A 20,491-nucleotide genomic window follows, 5' to 3' on the forward strand; every position below is an offset into this window, starting at 1 on the left:
CCTTCCTTCCTTCCTTCCTTCCTTCCTTCCTTCCTTCCTTCCTTCCTTCCTTCCTTCCTTCCTTCCTTCCTTCCTTCCTTCCTTCCTTCCTTCCTTCCTTTCTTTCTTTCTTTCTTTCTTTCTTTCTTTCTTTCTTTCTTTCTTTCTTTCTTTCTTCCTGACAAGATTCTGTTTTCTCTCCTTCTATATGTCTGTACCTTCTTCCTTTTCCTTTCCTTTTTGCATTCATAAGTATGTGGCATGTTTGTAAGTTTGTGTGCATATTTGCATATTTGTGGGAGCATGAATATGTGCAGGTGCACATGTATGTGCACTCAGAAGACAGAGGTCAGCATCAGGTATATTCTTCAGCCAATCTCCATCTTATTCTTTGAGACCAAATTTCTCTTGCTGAGCCTGGAGCTCACCCCTTTGGGTAGACAAGCCAGGCAGTGAGCCCTAAGGAACCTCCTGTTTCTGCCTTCCCAGTGCTAGATAACAGGCACATGTCAAAACACTTAGCTTTGTACGTGGGTTTTGGGAATCAAACACAGGTGATCATGCTTGCAAGGCAAACATTTTATCAACTGAGTTATCTCCCCAACTCTCACCAGAGTTCTGACATGGAAAGCACTTAGCCTCCTTGAAGCTCAGTCTCTCGCCTGGAGAATGGGATACTCTCGTTCTCCATGAAAGGGTGGTTGTGAAAGAGCAGGCGACAAAGGCCTGACCACTGGAGGGTGTGGCAGACATATTAGTATTGTCCTGCCTCCTTTCTGTCTCTGAAAGCAATAACATAGAGTGACAAGAAAAGACCACACACAGCCTAGTATGTGTGAGAGATGAGGAAATAAACCTGATTGTGGGATGAAGGCTGGCATTCCAAGGGTCTGGGCAATTGAACAGGTCTGGCTCATACTTTTTGGTACCTGTTAGGGTGGGATTTGCCTTCCCATAGAGCACGTCGTCACCACCAGGACCATTTCTGCATCCACAGCTCCTGATTAGAGACTCATGAATATTCAAATACTCATCTCCTCTTATTTGCTTCACTATTAGCATTCTGTCTCTAGGCTTATTTTGCAGTTTTTTTTTCCCTGTTGCACATTTGTTCAGTGGTTCATGCTTCATCATCTGATGTGACTGGCTTTGAGATGATCCTACCCATTCCCAGTTCTCAGAAGGCTGGGTCTCGTCTCTGCCTTGTCTGCCAGCTCCCCCTTGCTCTTTCTGCTCCCAGAGATGGGAGGATGGAGGAACAGCCTGCAGAGTGCCACTTTGGGAACTCATGTCTGTGTTTTTAAAATTCATATTGATAATAATAATCCAGTCCATATGTCTATCACTTCAAATTTTACAAAGAGATTTTATATCATCCTGTTTTACAGTCTGGCTTTCTGCAAATGCAAAATGCTGGCATTCTTTTCTGAATGGGGCCATGTCTCTTTCCCTTCTGAATATTTAACAACAAGATTTGAACAAAACAGAATCTATGTGAAAGCCCAGCTGTACACCAATTTCTCGCAGTGGTGCAATATAGGAGATTTCTTGCTTTTTCCCTCCCCAAGTTGATTGAATCTCATTTGAAGTGTGTTTAACTCTGTAGGGAGTACACTGTGTATTAGTTTCTTATGAGTGCTGTAACAAATCACCAAAAACTTAGTGGCTTAGAACAACACACCTATTCTCATATAGTCTGGAATCTGGAACATGAAACAGGAAGGCAAGACTGTGTTCCTTTTGCAGATGCCAGGGGAAAATATGTTTCCTTGTTTTCCTAGCATCTAAAGACCACCTATAATCCTTGGATCATGGGTCCACCCTCTATCTTCAAATCTTTCTCATTCTTCCTTTCTCTCTCTGCCTTTTGTACCATCCTTGTTTGTCCTTCTTGCTTTAATCCCCCTTCCTCTATCCTGTAAGAATTCTGTGACTGAATTGTGTTCACACAAAAAATCTTGGATGTTCTCTTTGTTGCATGATTTTTCCTGAGGAGATGTAAAGAAAAGTCCACTCTCCCTGGATAGAGAGGGTCCCAACAGACCAAAGGGGAAAAAAAAAGTTTGGCTCAGTTCAGCTTTGTGAAACAATGAGTTTATTGAGATTACTTACAAGAACATGGGTGACTCAAAAGTAGCTGCCTTACTGGAAGGCCCTTGAATAACTTTCAGGCACCCCATCTTTGTAGAGTCTCACAAGTACCATGGATGACACATGACCAGATTTAACACTGCCGAGTCCTCTGGGCAGCCCACAAGCAGCCACACTACCGATTATATCTACCTTACAGTCAACCTTCCACCTCCTGTATCACCATAGGGAGGGGAGCACTCATGTTAGGATCATGTGAAGGCTCGTGAGCCCCATGAGTCTGTGGCCTCCCTCTGCAAGGGAATGTTAGTTGGCCTGATTTATTTGGGGAATTGATACAGGTGATCAAAACTGCTTCATTCATGGCAGTGGTTATGTCCTACCCAGAGAAGGCTGTCCCCATATCAAGATTATTTAAGTTCCTTACATCTGTAGATTTCCCTTTGCCATGTAAGCTAACAATCCAGGGCATCTAAATGATTGTGGGTCCACGTCCTATCTATTGCTCCGCATTTCTGGGCCAGTAAGAGAAGTTGCTGTTTGGTACTGGGACCTCCTTGTTCATCTGGTACTTGCTCTTTTGCCTCCTTTTCCTTCCCTCTTCATGGATTCCTTCTAAGTGCCATAGTGAGTTTGTCAGCTGCAGGGTGTAGCGTCCCCTTTGAGTACTGGAGGGCTGATGGAAATGACTTCAGTAGCACATACCAACTTCTAAGCCATGAGATGGATGTACACTACCCAACTTACAGTTTTTGGAGTAGAAGATGAGGTAAGCCTTATACATTTTAGCTGTTCACCACCATTACTATTATTATTAGTTATGTGTATTTTTCATGCTTGCAAAAACCTGTTGTAATTATTAAAATTGCTGTTCTGGCCCAGAGACATGAGCAGAGGTACGTCCATATGAAATGTCTTGGGCCTTAGTACATCTATCTGAATCTATAGAGCAGATTCTATGTAACGCATATATTACAGAATGCAGCTAACTGCTCTGGTTTCACACACTCACATTTGGTACTCCATCCCAGGTAGAGCAGCTACTGTCTCCATTTTTTCATTGAAAGAAACAATGGCTGGGAATGTGAAGTGATTTTCCTATGACAGTTCTCCCTGGGGCCTACGAGATCCTGTACTCCTGATCCTTCACCCCTGATCTTTGCCAGCTGCCTCTCCAGTAGACAGATATAGTAGCCTGGACTGTACCCACTCATTTCAGATAAGTGGGACACACATCCCAAGCCTGGAGACCTGAAAGATCTTGAAAATAGGGACCAATTAGAGTTCATTAGGAAGCCCCTGGTTTAGGCAGAAATCAGCACTTTGACTCAGTCTCTAGCTCACAGGATGAATTCCCACAGAGCAATGGGATCAGGAGCCCCTAGGGGCATTTTTTTTTTTTCCATAGCTGTCAAGAGCTGTTTCCTTATATACCACACATGCTTCTCTCTATCACCATAAAAGTCAACATTTACATTGAAGCTGATACTAAGGCTAAAACACAGGGAGAAATGTGGGGAGTTTTCTGTAGAACACAAAATGTCCAATTTCCAAAGATCTGGCTTAATTGCAAATAGGCGTTGACTTCAGTTCTTGTGGGAGCTGCTACTCTGCATACCAACAGAGCCTGTGGCTGTACTGAGACAACCCATGCGTCTCACAGGGCATTTGTCAATAGGAGCATCTACTTGGGGCTTGAGGAAGTATTGAATAATGTATAAAATTAACACATTAAGGTTGATTAAAATCCTAAATGCATTATTCCAGCTGGAGCAAAAGACTCCTGAGTTCTATGGTCACTGAAAATTATTGATCTGGAAGGACTTTTGTCCTCACAGCATTCCATGACAATGAATGCTTGGACCATCAGCTCTGTGGAGAGGCCAGCATGAATGTAATAACTCACAAGGATAGTACCAAGTAGGCTCCTGCATAATGGGATTGTTGCACCAGATATTTGGTCTTCATATAGCCAGGGATATAAAAATGTTAATAATTTATCCCTTTTGCTACTTTTTCTAATACAGAAAGCTAGAAAGAAGAAAGAACCAGTAACTAGGGTTTTGAGGACAAAGATCTGGCATTATTATTGGCATGTACTTGATTATCAAGATGTTTGTTGCCATCAGAGAAGCCTTGTCCTTTCTCTGGTCTGTAAGAAACTGACTTATGAACTTTGGCTTCTGAAAAGTGTGTGTGTTTCTGTCTGTCTGTGGTATGCATGCATATTTGTATATAAGCATGTGTATATAGGCATATGTACAGAGATCAACATAAGGTGTCTTCCTCAACCATTCTCCACCTATTCCTTGAGACAGGGACTCTCACTGAACCTGGAGATCACTAATTGGTATAGACTAGGTATCCAGTAATTCCCTGGGATTCTCCTGTAGCAAGCTCCCCAGAATTGGGATTACACACATGTGCCACTGCACCTGGCTTTTTCATGGTGCTGAGGATTGAAACTCAGTTCCTCATGCTTGCACAGCAGGCACTTTTATAAACTGAGCCATACCCACAGGTCTGAAAGAGTATTTCCAAGGGTATACCAAGCAGGGATGAGTATTCTCACTAGGAAATCATTCACAGGCCTGATGAAGGCAGATGTCAGGGTGTTGAGACTCCAGGGAGTAAATTATATCTTTATTGAGGACAGTGTAAATCCTACAATTACCTGACCACTAATTTGGAAGAAAATAACTTGTCTCATTTCACAAGTGCACAGACAGGAATTCTGCCTCAGGATGCACCTCATCTATATTTGGTTTACTTGATTTTAGATGAAATTTGGGGAGCTGCTTGATGCTAGCATGAGTTAAATATCTTAGCAGTGCTGGAATGAGGAATGTATTTCACATGTAAGAAAGACAAGAGTTTTAGGAAGGTAAGGGCAGAGTTTTATGGATTCATTTGTAGCACTCTAGCCAAAGTTTCCTGTTGGAATCCTAGCAGCAATACCAGAGTGAGACCTGATTAGAGATGAGCTCTTCATAGAGGAAAGTTAAAGCAAGGTCATTAGCTTGTCCTAGCCCCACTAATGAGCTTATAAAAATGGAGAGTTGAACACAGCGATGTATCCAGGGAGGAATGCAATGGGTAGATGGAAATAGAGGTGGAGTGATACATCTAGCCAGTCTCATCTGGTGATGGGAACTAAGCAGGATCAGGCCTGTCAGTGCTAGGATGTAAGAAGGAGTCAGTCTTGTAAATACCTTGATCCCAGACTTCTAGTCTCAGGAATGTACACAATATGTTCCTACTGTTCAAGCCACTCAGTTTGTAGTATTTTATAAATGTCTTGTTCGCAAACTCACAAAGTGTTAGCCAAAGGATTCTACTGTTCAAGTGAAATTTGATGAGAAAACTGTTACAGAAAGCAGATCAGTGTTGTAGGAGAAGTGGTGTTTGAGAGGCCTGTTCACTTCTTTCCCATGGGGCTCTGGGGAGTCTTTTGGGAAGCCCCCAGAATATAGTTAGAATATAGTATAGAATATACTGAGGGGACATTAAACCATTCTGCTATGATATGACAGCAACAGTCAGTACAGTCATGGCAACTTCCAGAAGCAGTGTATGAAGGTAGATTTGAAGATGTGGCTCAGTCACTAAATTTAAGTGTGCATTGATTGATTAATGATGTCTGTTATAGGCCTAGTAGCAGGAGGAGAGTGATTTTTAACAGCTATCTTCCATTCTCTGACTGGACCACACCTGGCAGGGAGAAAGGTTGTAGCTGAGACTGGCTCAAAATCGCACACTACTTTGGAATCAGATGTGCTGGGTGGCCTTTCAAGACCAGGTTTGCTATGTGGGAGATTTATTCCTCCCTAGAGAGTCACACTGAGTATGACTCAACCAGTCAACCAGTATGACTCTGTAGGTAAGAATCAATCTCCCCCATGTCAGACCTGGTCTTACACTGTCAATCATACTATTAGGATGGCCTCATTTTACTCTCAAATCTCTGAGCATCAGGCTTTCTCTGTGGTATCTCTCCCTCTTTAGGAGGCACTGGCTTCAGACCAGTGGTTCTCAGTCTCAGTGATTTGACCATGCAGGGACAATAGTGGGGCACACGTTTAGCTGTCATAACTGGGGATGGGGCATATTCGTCACTCAACTTATTATTGTGACAAAATACTTGAAAAGAAGCACCTTTAGGAAGGAAGGAGGGATTTATTTCAGCTTACAGTTCAATGCCCTTTCCTGTTTATGGAGAAGTACATATTCTTTTTTATAAAAACATGGAATTTGAGAAAGAAAGGTTCTTATACACTCCAGTTAAGGGCTGTGAAAGTGTTGAAAATATTCTGTTTACATGTATGTTGCCTTTTTCATGTACTGGACATGAGTTCCTTGAGACCAGGAACAACATCTTGTCCACCAAGTTAGTACCAGTGTACAGTGGCTTCATTTATTTAATCAATCCACGAATTCATTAGCCAGGGGCTGAAGCCAAAGGCTGTGTGTGTGTGTGTGTGTGTGTGTGTGTGTGTGTGTGTGTGTGTGTATGTGTGTGTGTGTGGTACTTAAATAAATCCTTATTAGGTGCTCACTATGACTTGCTGGATGAACCATTGAATGCTGGTGCTCCAGTCCCTGTGCTTATCATTTAACGTCATTTAATGCTCACCACAACCATACAAAGTAGGTACTGTTCCCTCCACTATAAATATGAGGAGACTAGGGTCAGAGGTGCTTAGTAGCTTTATTAAAGTCACCCAGATAAAGATTAGTAGATAAGATCTGAATTCTGGTCTGATACCAATGTCCAAGCCTATGTGTACTTCATTCCCACTTTGAAGGTCAAGGAAGGACAAGTAGGGCCTCACTTGTCATTTATGAGACCACTGGATTTTTGTGTTCAGAGTGGAACCTGGTGAAATCAGTGCAGGCAACAAGTATGGAGGTATGGGTAGATACAAGAAGCATTAACCTGCCCAGGTTAGAGCTCAAAGAAGGAGCCAGAATGTGTGTGTGGCTTGATGGAAAGGAGAATATCAAGGATATTGATGGGTATGGTTGCCAGGGATGCAGAAAATGAAGCAATCCTGGGAAAAGTTAGGATATGTGAACACAGGGACAGCAATGTTTCGAGCATGTTGAGTCTGAAGCTATGGAAACACCTTGAGGGAGATATTGAGAGGTGGTAAGATACACTTGGTATCACACAGTAGAGCCTGTCCACATAACTTATGCTTAAAGGAGCACATATTTGCTCATATAACTGAGAAAGATAGCTCTCCCTGCAGGCATGGCTGGAACCAGGGTTTCCACTGAGAGTCCAGGGTTTCAACTCTCTCCATTTTCTGAGCAGACAACTATCAGTCCTCAGGAGCCCTGAATTCATATCCTAGTAGCCTAGGAACTCATGGCAGAATGAGAAAGAGAGAAATAGAGAGACAGAGAGAAGGGAGGACAGAGGTGAGATAATAATTTCCAGACTCCTAAGTTTTTGTGGTCCATACCCCAATAAGGGGGCATGGAGATAAGGACCCTTTACTTATGGTCTATCCAGACTCACACCGAGTTACAGGCAGGAAGGCTAGAGAAGCATAGCAAAAATCCACTCAGATATTCATCACCCACCCCACAGGATGCACATCCCACAAAGGGGTGTTCAGAGCAATGGCAGGAGAGTGATGACTCTACATCTCAAGCCAAGAATCACTGCTGAGCATCTCTGTGCCTCTTCTTACATCCTCCTGACTTGTCTGGGTGTCCTGACTAGCTGCTTGGCTAGTCAGGTGACCTCAGAGGAACCCAGGGCCTTTAGCACAGGTAACAGAGTCCGCGACTGCTGGAAGGCAGCGTCCTCTTTGCAGATTCATTGCTTGTTTTGTTCACAGTTACCTGCAATATGGCACTGATGCAGATGGATAGAAATATGCTTCCATGTAACACATTTATAGGAGGGTAAGAAACGCCCTAAAATACAACTGCTCAATACGAAAACGGCGTCTGCTGTGCTCTCTGAATGCAAAGAGACTGGTGATTATTGCAATAATAGACAATTGAGTTGTGGTCAGACACTTGAGAAGTACTTTAAACAGTTGGTCATAAATATAACATCAGAACATTATGATTCACATGAGAGGAAGACAAAAACAGACCCAAGTAATGAGCCTGAGATGAAGCCTGGGGATGGGAGTCAAAGCTGGCCAAATGCTCATCTTCCCAGCAGAGGGAGGGAGGGTCTGAACTAGGGTGTACCCGAGCTTCTTGGGGAACATGTAATACACATGTCCTCCTTAGGAAAGATCTGTGGCCCCTATAGTGTGTTTCACCAGCCTTCATAGACAGCCTCAGAGGAAAGCCACATGAATGGCTAAGGGTCCATGTGACAGACTCAGTGACGGTCTCCCACAATGTCCATGCCTAATCTCTGGGTCCTGTGAATATGTTCCTTTGTGTAGCACGAGGTTGTTTGCAGACATGATTAATACAAAACTTAGTTGGAGGATGATCATGGACTAGCCAGGTGGCTTGATTTCACCTCAAAGGTCCTTGTAAGAGGGAGGCATGACAGGCAGAGATTGGAAAGGAGAAAGAATGACAGAAGCAGAACTTATGATGATGTTCTGGGAAGTTGGAGGGGGAGGCCAAAACATGCAGGCTGCTATCAGACACTAGAAAAAACTTCAAATCTCTCCTGGAGCCTCAAAGTGAATGCTGTCATGGGACATCTTGACATCTGCTAGTGAGACCTTATTTTGTACTTGTGTGTTTCAGTGCTGTGCAAGAGAAAACGTGTGCTGTTTTAAGCCATTATATTTGTGATTATTCATCATAGCACCAGGAAGACATGAATAAATACAAGGCATAAAAGTTCAACCATCTTTATCCCAGGCTGGGCAATCAGACAAGTAGGCCCTGCCAGCTCCAGGGTACCATGTGAAGGGTGGGTTCTGGGCCTGCATTAGAGGCCAACTTCTTCCTCTGCCCACTTCCCTTCCTGCTTCCACAGTATAGTTCCTAGAGACATTTCCTAATATAGATGCTTCACTTCTGGGTTGGCTTCCTGGGAAGCCCAGGCTGTGACAGTGTGCCCCTCAATGGTGATGTCTGGGAGTGGCCCAGGACATGAGTATTGGGACTGACTAGGCTGTGTTAGCCTTCCAACATAGATGCCAATACACAGTGCTTTTCTCTTTTAAGACTCAGTTGTCTCAATGGTAAATTTGGAAAAAAAAATATAGACACACAACATGTAGTGAGGTCACAGGGAACATGAAGAACACACATGACACACAGCCTGCCACAAGGCAATCTCTTGGTGAGGAGGATGCTGTTGATGAGGTGGATGATGGAGGAACAGGTGCTTACATGCTTTTGTTGGGTGGCTTGATGATAAGGGTGCAGACAGTGATATGAGAACTCCAGGGGCTGGTGGACAACAGGTGTGTGGCTTAAAGAAGAATCTATGGGGAGAGCTGTCAAAACATTCATTCTACTAGTGTCAGGTGGGCCAGATGAAAACACTAAGGAAAGAACCTTTCCTTCTCTTTCTGTGGGCATGTGTGATGTATGTACACTTGTTTGTGTGTGTGAGGGCATATGTGTATATACAGATATGCACACTTCATGTGTGCAGAAGACAGACAAGAACATTGGGTGCCCTTCTCTTACCTATCATCTACGTATTTCCTTGAGACAGAGTCTCTCTCCCATAGTTCATGTCAAGCTTTTTATGTGGGTTCTGGGGAGTCAAACTTGGCATCTTTGGGCTGAGGGGCCCTCATGCTTAAGCAGATAGCAATCTTAATGTCTGATCTACCCCGCTAACCCCAGTAAGGACTTCTTCAACCTGGTCTTCCACCTTTGCTTCCTCATCTAAGTTTATTGATAGACTGCTAGGATGTGGGTTGAATCCCAGTGTCTGGGATAGAATAGGGGCATGCCTTTGTGATGGTTAATCTCTGGTTGTCAGTTTTAATTTAAATTACTACAGAATACAAATCTCTTGTCTGTTAAAAAATTTCTAGGTTAGATCAATTGAGGAAAGAAGACCCCCTATGGGTGACAACATTCCATGTTGCTATGGGTCCTGCTATACAGAAAGGGGAAAGCTGGCCGAGTGCCAGCATTCATCTCTTTCTACTTCTCCCCTGCTGATGTGACTATGTGAACTGGTTTCCTGCTCCTGCCAGGCATGCCCTGCCATAATAGACTTTCTCTCAAAAAAGGATGCAGAAAATGAACTCTTTACTTCCTTAAGCTGTGTGGCAGAGTATTTTGACTTAGAAACAAGAACATAACTGATGTAGTCTTGAACTCCAGACTGGCCAACTGCAAAATTGTTCTCTGGGATCCTTCTTGGTGTAATTCCTGGGATAGTGACCTGTATTTAGTCTTGGAGCATTGTAGATCATATCTCACCTTCCCTGAGAACCCTGAGAGCCTGTACCTGAAGCTGGGATTAGAGAGATGTGAAGACCATGTAGAGAAGTTAAGAAGCAACTTTTAAATAGTTATCTGAGCTACTAGCAACACATTTTTTAACTTGAAAAGAGGCATAAACATGGAACTCAACTATAAATCCCCTGCCTAAGAAAATCACCCTTTGAAGAGTGTGCAAAACAACTCTCCTACATTTGTTCCTGAGCTTGAGATTTCAGACTGTCAGAAAAGCACAATTTTCAGGTGAGCTATCAAGGATGCTCCGAATAAGAACTGCCACAAAAGTGCCAGAAGTCTAAACTTGGACCTAATTCAATTTGCTAGTCGCCAACATGGAACCATGGCCAGAAATTTCCAACTACATTAAACTCTACCTACTTCTCCCAGGCTGGGCCTGTGGGTGCAGAAGCCCAGCTGTCAGCCCAGCCTGCTGGCTGAAGATGAATCACCACAGAAAATGGGCTGTAATGAAAACACTGACAGACCCTTCAAAGAAATGGTGCTCAAGGGTCTCTCTTCTGTTCCATTCCCTGTTTTGTGCCATTATTACCTTGGAAATGGCCTTCTCTCCACTCATGAGGGGTGCATTGTGCTTTGGTCACAGGGGACATCATGTCATATGATACCTTCACGCTTCAGATGGGATGTAAGCTGGATTCTACCTGGGCCAGTCCTCTCCTTGACAACTGCAGCAACTTTCTATTTCATGGAGGTGAGAATTGGCCGTGTAGAAGCACCAGTATCAGTGCAGCATGGGCAGGACAATGCAAGTAGACATCATCTGTCTTCCGTGGAGATGTTCATGCCTCGAGAAATGGATTCTCTGCTGCTTTTATGTTCTGTAGGAGACAGCATGACTGAGAAAGGACAGCTTTCCTAGTTGTGGGGTCCAGAGCAGGCCATGGGAGAAACATTCAGTTTCTTCTTACTATTATTAGTGAAGGATCCAGGCACAGTGGGTTACTGTGGGAATATAGCTAGGCTGGGTCTTTAGGGAATTTTGTACCATAGTTACTCTGACATGCCTCTGACTGGCCTCCCTGCCCCTGGTTCTCTAGAAGCATCTAAAGACAAACCACAGGACTGGGGATGTAGCTCAGTTGGTAGAGTGGGTTTTACTGTGCCATGATGCTCAGGGTTGAGTGCAGGGCAAAGAAGGATCCCGCCTTTTCATGGCTAGTTCCAGAAATTTGAAGAAATGGTAGATATGCAAAAGCATCCAGAAATACTAGAAAGACATATTTAGAGATGTCTGCTCCTCTGTTTGGATTCGAAAGAATGCAGAAAGAAAGGGTGGCTTACAACCAAACCACACCTCTGCCCTTCTCTTGCAGTAGACTGGAAGTGACTTAAAAGCTGTGTTTACATCTGCCTGCTGCCTGGTGTCAAATCTGTCGGGTATTGTGCCTGGCATAGTAGATGTTTATTGAACAGAGGAATCTTTCTTTTCACCTCTTTTAACTTTGGCAAACTCTACCTGGCACATCAGCACTGTGGTGGTGACAGGTGTCTGATGGGCTTCCAGACAATCTACCAGTTACATACAGCACAGTCTCAGGGGCCAACAGGCAGTTGAGAACCTGAAACCAGCTGGACAGACCTGTGTTAGCAAAGTTCACACATTTCATCTGAATCTGGATGGTGAAAGGTTTTTCAAATACTTGTTCCAGTTATGCGATACTCCTGGGATGATTTCTGATGAGAAACCAAACTGAAGATGGTCCAGGAGGTATATTCATTGACAGCCTGATGTCTAATCCCAGGAATATATTACATGTCAGAGGTTTTCAGCATCTGTCAGGTTTTGGACAAAGTGTCCCCTAGAAGGCACATGTTTTGAAGGGTTTGGTCCCCAACTGGTGACACTATTTTGGAAAGTTCTGGGACCTTTAGGAGGTGCAACCTAGTTGCAGGAAATATTTCACTGGAGGCATGTCCCTCAGGGCTGTTTATTATCCTAGCCCCCTCTCTGTTCTCTTTTCTTCTTCTTCCAACTGCTATGATGATGTGAACTGCTCTGTACCACCATGTCCTCCCTTCACAAACCTCTGAAACTCTGAGCCAAAATGAAATTTTTCTTCTGCTGTTGATGCCAAGTATTTTGTTACAGTGACAGAACATGTGACCTATACAGCATCTTCCCTGAGCTTCTATCCTTGACACCAGGTGTAGCTTACGGTATTGTACCACAGAGCCCCTCTTTACTGCAACTCCCCAAAAGGCAGCCCAGTATTTTGCTGGCCTTGCGATATCTCCTACCATGGCACTATGCCATACCTGTTCTCAGCTGGGCTGCACAGCCAGTCTGCTAGAGAGAAGAGCAGCCCTTTGGTATTTATCTTCATACTCTCTTATGGTAGAAGGAAGCAAAGACAAGAACATATTCCTGAGTAATTTATTCTGTTCCTTGGCATTGATGAACGAGATAAAAATAAATCAGTGTTTGTACTCAACTTGTTTGAAGGACAAGACAAAATCACACCATTAAAAATTAACATCTAAAACAGATTGTATATTACTAGGGATGAGTTCAGACCTAAAGTAGAATAATTGGCCAAATGAATCTACAGAATGTGAGGTAAGACCAATTACTTTCACTTCCAGTGGTTAAGAAATAAAAGAAGATTATCTTCATTTTTGTCTGGGAACACATTTTTAGGAACACCCCACAACATTTTATTGGAGTTACAAATAAACTAAGAACGAGGCTCAGGTCAGAACTGTGAGGCCTTCTAGAACACCAAATTTATGAATGAGCACAGTGCTATGAACTTCACATCAACATTACCAGATCAATTCTCTCCTTAGACCTGCCTAATTTCTAGTGCATATTAAAAATCTCTGGCTAATTTCTGAGGTCCTAAGCAACTGATAAAAGTCCATTGTTTCCATCTATTGTTATTATCTATACGATATGAGATCCACCCATCTATCCATCCTTCAGGAGCCGCTGCCTTCCTGTCTTGCTCTGTGCTCAGGCAGTGATACCACAGTAGATAAGAAATAACTTCAGTACTTAGCTTTGGATACAGGCATGCCAGTCTGTGGCCCATGGACCACAGGAAGTCAGCACATTTGTAGATGATAACATCATGGCACTATGTCAGAAGGATAGAGACCCCAGATAGAGTGTGGGATTTCAGCCTCTACAGAACTGATATTTGGGTTTAGGTAACTCTTTGTGGTGGGGTTGTCATGTTCTTTGTAGATGTAAAAAGCATGCTTGGTCTCCGTCCACTAGATTCTAGTAATGGCTGAACTCCACTCCATCATGATCATCAAAAATATTCCCTGAAATTGAGAAATGTCACCTGATGGGGGAAAACTTGGCTTCCATGCTGGTCTCACCCCTATACTAATTATTGGATTGATTGTTACTATACTCTTCCCTCTCTAGCACCTCACACAGTTTTTGCATAAAGTAGAAGCTTAATGAATACTTGTATGCCAAGTAACTACATGAATGCATGCACGAACTAGAGTCCAAGCTTTCCCAGGGAATTGACAAAGCTCGGGAAAACTGTGAGTCTAGGCCATGCTCCAAACCAAGCAAGCAATGTCTTTAATCAAAACATGCCTCAGCTAAATGGGAAAAATCCTGCTTATGAGGTATTTAGCTGTGTAAGCCTGACAGATAATTGAGCGGCTGGATTTTTCAGTTTCAACAGATTGGTTTGCCATTCTGTAGCCACAATAACAGAGCAAAGTAACAATCATGTCTATGTTTAATTTTCTGAAGAGTGCTACATCGCCCAGGCTAACAATCTGGCCAATTAGATGTGGCCGATTGGCACTCCCCCACAAGTTTGGGGGTATTTAAAATAGCTCTCTGCAAAATGAAAAAAAAAAAAATCCAAGCTGCAAAGAAAGTTTTAATTCTCCTAAGACTTCATATTACAAATGCAAGCTTGTGATAGTGAAATTTTTCTGGGTGGCAGTCAAGAGACAAGCCACCCATTTGGAGTGAATTAGTGTCAAACTGAGTGTTGTCTTTGTGGCCAATGTTTGTGGAATTGAATTTTTTTTCATGGTCATGGAAATCGTCAACCTTCTATTCCTTATGGACTGAGATTAGGGAATTCCTCACCACAAGATCACCCATTTCTATGGGGTCAGAAGTGCCACTTAGCAAGCTTTCTTTCCTACCTCAAGCTTAAGTGAATGTAGGCTGATGGGAATGAGAGAGAGCTCACCATCTGCTTCACTCATGTGTTCTAGGCACAGTTGTAGGTTTGTGTGGAGGAGGCTGCATCTTGCTGAGTAACAAGCCACCAAGAAGTGTTACTAGCATGTGGTCACAACATTTGGTTAGCCCATGAGTCTGGAGCGCGTTTCTGATCTTAGCTGGACTTAGCTAGTTTTGAAGGCCAAGCATATCTGGTGTCAGCTTCAGGCTGACTGGCTATGTTCATCTAGTCTGGGCTTACTTACCTGTCCCGACATGGTATGGCTGTTAGGTGAGCTGGGGTGGTCTTGGCCAGGATTCTTGTAAAGTATTTTATCCTCCAGGGAACTAGCTGAGGAAAATGCATGTGGCAGTTACAGCGGTATAGGAGTACATGAACAGCCAAGCCCAGGGTTGAATTCAAGTGGTGATTCACTGTAACGGATTAACTCATCAATGTGCTACACAGCTAGACTCCATGAGGCTTAATATAAACAAGAATGTTTGTACAACACCGATACTTGAAGGGACAAGAGGAAGGGAAAGATGAAGGAACAGTTCTCAGATACCCAATTGCTACAGGGCTCCATTTTTCTATAGCTGGGCAGAGTATCTGCAGTGCAAAGGAAAGAGCTCTGTAAACACGAAGGAGAAATATCTGAGGATCAAAATGGAAGGGCATCTAGTTCCCAGTAGTCTAAATTTGCAATCCTGTGGGAGTTCCAACTCAAGCCATGGAAGGGCCGGCCCATAGAATTACTTACAACGAGTGTGGGGCATCATGGGACATAGTGGAGGCTCCCAAAGATCATAGCTTGATTTAAACAGTGCACCCTTGAAATTTGACAAAGACTTGTCTCTCTAACACATTTGCAAATTATTCATTTCACAACTGCACTGGGACATACGGGGCCTACCACATACTGTACAGTTAAAATAACTAAAAATGCAGAATATCAATGGTTTTATACCTATACCTCTGAATCAATTCCATCCTGTATCACAGAGTGGCTTAGTTTCTCTCATAGCAGTATTTATGTATTGAACTTTCATACTAGTGACAACTAGTATTTATTTTTATTGCTTCTGTGTGACAAGCATTGGGAAAAGCCCAATTTACATACACAGTCTTGTTTGATTCTTATAACAATCTCATGACATGTGTGTCATTATGGTCATTTTATAGATGACAACTGATCCAGATGTCATGGGTAATAGGTGCATGGTTCATTGTGAGCTGAGTGTGGAACCACCTTGAGGTGGGTCACTCCTGGAGGCGCTCTGATCTGTGGCTTGTGGGTGGGGGGCGTCACTCAGAAGAGGTTCTGCCCTTGGTGCTGACTTCTGACATGTTGATTAAAACACTTGGTTCCTCTGTGTGCTCAGCCACTACATTTAAGATATGGTAAAGAAAGTGGTACTTCTGCCTACGTGAAAATTCTGTTTTAGAGAGGGAATGTTTATCTTCTACTCCTTTCATGTTGTGGGAACTCTATTAGTTGGATCCTTGGACTGTCATCCCATTACTGACTCCAGACCACTTATGTTCTCTAAAATCTGAGGAACTATGAGGTTGATGTCCCTTTGCCTGATTTTGGTCTCTCAGGATCAAGCTATACAGAGAAAGTATGGTGCCTCTATTCTTTCCCAGGTATGGAACACACATTCTGTACCCTCATGCTGGGACCCTCCCCAAGGCCACTGTTTCTATAGCATGTGGGCAAATCTGTCAGAATGAAGAGCACTCAGTACTAGGAATCAGCTTTGCTTTCACCTCTGATGACATCCTTCAGTGCAGGTTTGCTTGGGAACGAGAGTGATCTTCTCATCCCTTCATCGTATGCCTCATTTGGAAGAGTTCAAGAATGGAGTGGATGCTGCTGAGAGCCCCTGAGAACCCATTCATTGAGATGAGACACAGGCGTGGAGGAGGGAGCCATGTACTGAAGGTATATTCCGAACATTGATGCCCTACCTACACTGGCTCCTCTATGTGTCCACAGTGTCACTGTCACTATACATCTCCAGTGTACAGACTGGAAAACTGAGGCTGGTCCAAATTCAGAAGCAATAAAACACACAGCAGTACACAGCTGCCTGAACCCAAGGTCATGGTTCTCAATTGTGTACAGAGGGAAAAAAAAGGTTTGGAGTTTTCTCTAGACAGAAGATATGGGCTGTCAGAAAAGAGAGTGGCTGACAAGGTGCTGAGAAAGTGAGAACTCTGCTGAACTTTAGCTGGTCACAGTGGCTCACAGATGGAGAGGAAGTTGTGCAACTGTTTCAGGGACATAACCAAGAAGCAGTTCTTCTGGCTGAGGAGATGACTGAGTGGATAAAAGTGCTTGCTGTGCACACATGAGTGACATATAAAACTAGATGCTGAAGCAGGAAAGCACCAATCTGCTGTGTATACCTGCATTCTCTAGAATGCTATGAAAATGGAATCATACATTATACTTTTTTAAAAGTTTGGTTTCTTTCAATTATATTGAGACCCAAGCACACCATGATGCATGACAGCTTGTTCCTTTTGGTACTGAGTACTATTTTCTCTGACCCATCACATGTTGGTGAGCAGTTGGATTGTCCTCAGTACTTGCCTGTCATACATGCAGATGTGTTGCAGGGACACATGATTTCTCAGCACACTTATTTTTCGCAGCACTAGGAATTGAACCAAGGGCCTTGTATATACCAGACAAACAACCTACCTCTGATGTGTATCCCCAGTCCTCTCTTAACTTTCCACTTTTTTAAACAAGCTGTCACTAAGTTGTCCAGGCTGGTATTGAACTCACCCTGTAGCCTAGGCAGGTCTTGAACTTGAGAGATTACGGTTCTATGCCACCAAGTTTGGCTGCATAACCCAATTTAAAAAGATGTTTATTTATTCATTGGTGAGAGAGGGGGAGAGAGAGGGAAAGAGAATGGGTGCACCAGGGCCTCTAGCTACTGCAAACAAACTCCAGGTACCACCTCATGCATTTGCCTTATGTAGGTACTGGGGAATCAAACCTGGATCCTTAGGCTTTGCAAGCAAGCACCTTAACTGCTGAGCCATCTCTCCAGCTCCCATAGCCCACTTTTAAAAATATTTATTTATTTTTTCAAGCAGAGACTGACAGATTAAGATAGAGAGGGAGTGAGAGTAAGCAAGAGATAGTGAATGAGTGTTCCAGGGCCTCTAGCCTATGCAACTGAACTCCAGATGCATGTGAGACCTTGTGCATCTGGCCATTTGTGGGCACTGGGGAACTGAACCCAAGTCATTAGGGTTTGTAGGCAAGCAACTTAACTGCTGAGTCATATCTCCAACCCCTTGGAAAAGGCTTCCTTGTTTTGTTTTTCTATTTTATATTTTTGAGATAAGGTCTCACTCTAGCCTAGGATGATTTGGAACTCACTCTGTAGTACCAGGATGACCTCTAACTCACAGTGATCGTCCTACCTCTGCTTCCTGAGTGAATGTTGGGAATAAAGTATGCACCCCCATGGGCCAGGCCATAGCCCACTTTTAAGCTTCACAATGTGGAAATGGCAGTGCTAATGAGTCCCCATTCTATAGGTAAGGTAGCTGAAGACCATTAGTGTCAACTGTTCTGCCCAAGGCCAGGGGCTCATGGGCATCAGAGATGCCATTGGAGGTCTTGCTCATAGCTCCTATGTAATCCTGCAGCCTCACACTGAGGTGTGTCCTCAGTGAGAAAAATGAAGAGGTTGATTTTTTTTTTTTTTTGGCTATAAGAATAAATTTCTCAGCCTTTCTCAGCTCCCTGTCATGGCTCTCCAGAGTGGCTACTTCACCTGACGCTTAGAGGGCAGCATGGGCACTACAATCACATTGTTTCATAGTTTAACCATCAGCCAAAGATAAAAGTAATCCTACCAGGACCAAGACTATCTCCTATTGAGAAAATAAGAGACTATCTTCACCTTGTAAAGAACAGTCTTGCCTTGTAGCTCTCATTGGCCTGGAACTCACTCTGTAGCCCAAGCTGGCCTTTAACTCAATAATCCTCCGACTTCAGCCTCCCCAGTTCTAGGATGGCAGACATTAGCCATGACACCTGGCAGAGTAATGTCTAGGCTCTGAAAGGGAGTTTATAAAAAGCAAGCTGGCAGAACAAAGACAGTGCAAGCATCCTTGTACTTCACCCACAGCTTGAATGGAGAGTTCTGTGGTGAGATGAATGCAGAAGACAAACTTGGCTGTAGAATAGCAAATAGTTAAAGGTTCAACTGTTGCAGCTACTTGGAATCTCAAGTAGCACCTGAGGACGAAGACGAGGATGAGGACGAGGACACTCTGCCCATCATTTCCTTTCGTGAGCTGGTCTCTGGGCCTTTGTGCCATGTTCTTCCTGCATTCTGATTCTCAGCTGTTTGAGTCATTCACGTGATAAGCAGATACCCAGTGTGAGGTGGCCATCTGTGGGAAATGACTGGACCAGTTTCTGCACAAAGGACAAAGGGCTACATGAAGAATGCTGTGGAAGTGCTAGAAGTTGAAGGGACCCAAGAAAGCCTCTGAGATAAGGGGTCAGTTAATTATTTAAGGATTTTTCTTCTGTTTGTGGTTTTGAACACGCACATGAGTACAGTGGTGATAAGCCAGCAGTGGGTTAGTCACTCTTAGTCAATTCTCTGGGGAAGATATAGGTATGCCTCACAAGCTTATTAGAAATGCCACCCACATGAACAATGCACAGCAAATAATTTATAAACAATAGTAAAATATAAATATTCTTCACTGAAAATCCTATGTATGTGGGCAGTCGCCTTTTCAGAGAATGCTTTTGTAAACTTTTGCTAATCTCTTGCATCTGTATCCAACCTGTGGTTCCAATTAATGAACAAACATATGCCAGCCATGAATGCTGGTTAGTAATTTCATTTATGTTAACAAAGGCATAAGGTAATATTATGATGTTAAATATGACAAGATTGAAACAATTAAAATAAGTCAAAATGCCATTCATTTGTTAATGACATTGAAAAATACAGTTTTGCTGAATTGGATAACAGTTTTTGGTAAATTGAAGAATAATTGATCAGTAGTCTGTGGTATTCACAGCATTCCACAGCAATAGACAAACCCACCTTGAATCTATTATCCATTAATGGCAATTCCATGATCAGTTCAACCAAGGCAATCATTCAAACAATAAATCAAATCTTGGCTTGTAATATATGCTATTTACAATGATATAGACATGCTCAGTGTCATTGATTTCAATCTACCGATGTAACATCATGGAACAACAGGTAGGGAGATGTGTGGTTCCACCATGTTCTATGTTATTTCTTCGACATAGATGCTGCAGTTGTAAAACCTCTGAGGAGCATAGGTAAAAGAACACAGTGAAATAGTTGAGAAGTGATAGGAATTGTCCACCCATTACTTTTGCATTTAATACAATTTACATTTATATTTTAGTAACATTAGATTTAAGAGCAATCTTACGCACTTCCCAAATATTTAGGAATTGAATCATGTGAGTGAATAGGGCATATCAATAGATACAACTATAAAGGTCTTAATTTAGAACCTCTTGTGGACCTATAGATGGATCCGCCAATCACTTATATGAAATGGCATAATATTTGCATATAACCTATAAACAGCCTTTAAATTGCCTCCAGAGTATTAAGAATCTCAATAGAGTATAAATTCTATGCAAATAGTTGTTACATTGTGTGGAGGCTAATGACAAGGAACAGAGCTTTACATGGTATGGACACAGTGATGTGTCCTGTGGATATGAGTATCCACTGTATTACCCAGCCTATATCTTTCATCTCAACCCAAGTGAGGTGTAGCCACAGGTCCACACACTTGTCTTTGAACTAACA

At 43.0% G+C, this 20,491-nt stretch overlaps 1 pseudogene; it reads right to left on the bottom strand.

Moving 5' to 3' along the window:
• Window positions 1-18,992, bottom strand: part of LOC101609383 — a 145,644-nt pseudogene extending 126,652 nt beyond the window's left edge.
• Window positions 18,993-20,491: the final 1,499 nt, after the last annotated feature.

The sequence above is a fragment of the Jaculus jaculus genome, chromosome 1 (genome assembly GCF_020740685.1).
Source record: "Jaculus jaculus isolate mJacJac1 chromosome 1, mJacJac1.mat.Y.cur, whole genome shotgun sequence".
Classification (NCBI taxonomy): domain Eukaryota; kingdom Metazoa; phylum Chordata; class Mammalia; order Rodentia; family Dipodidae; genus Jaculus; species Jaculus jaculus.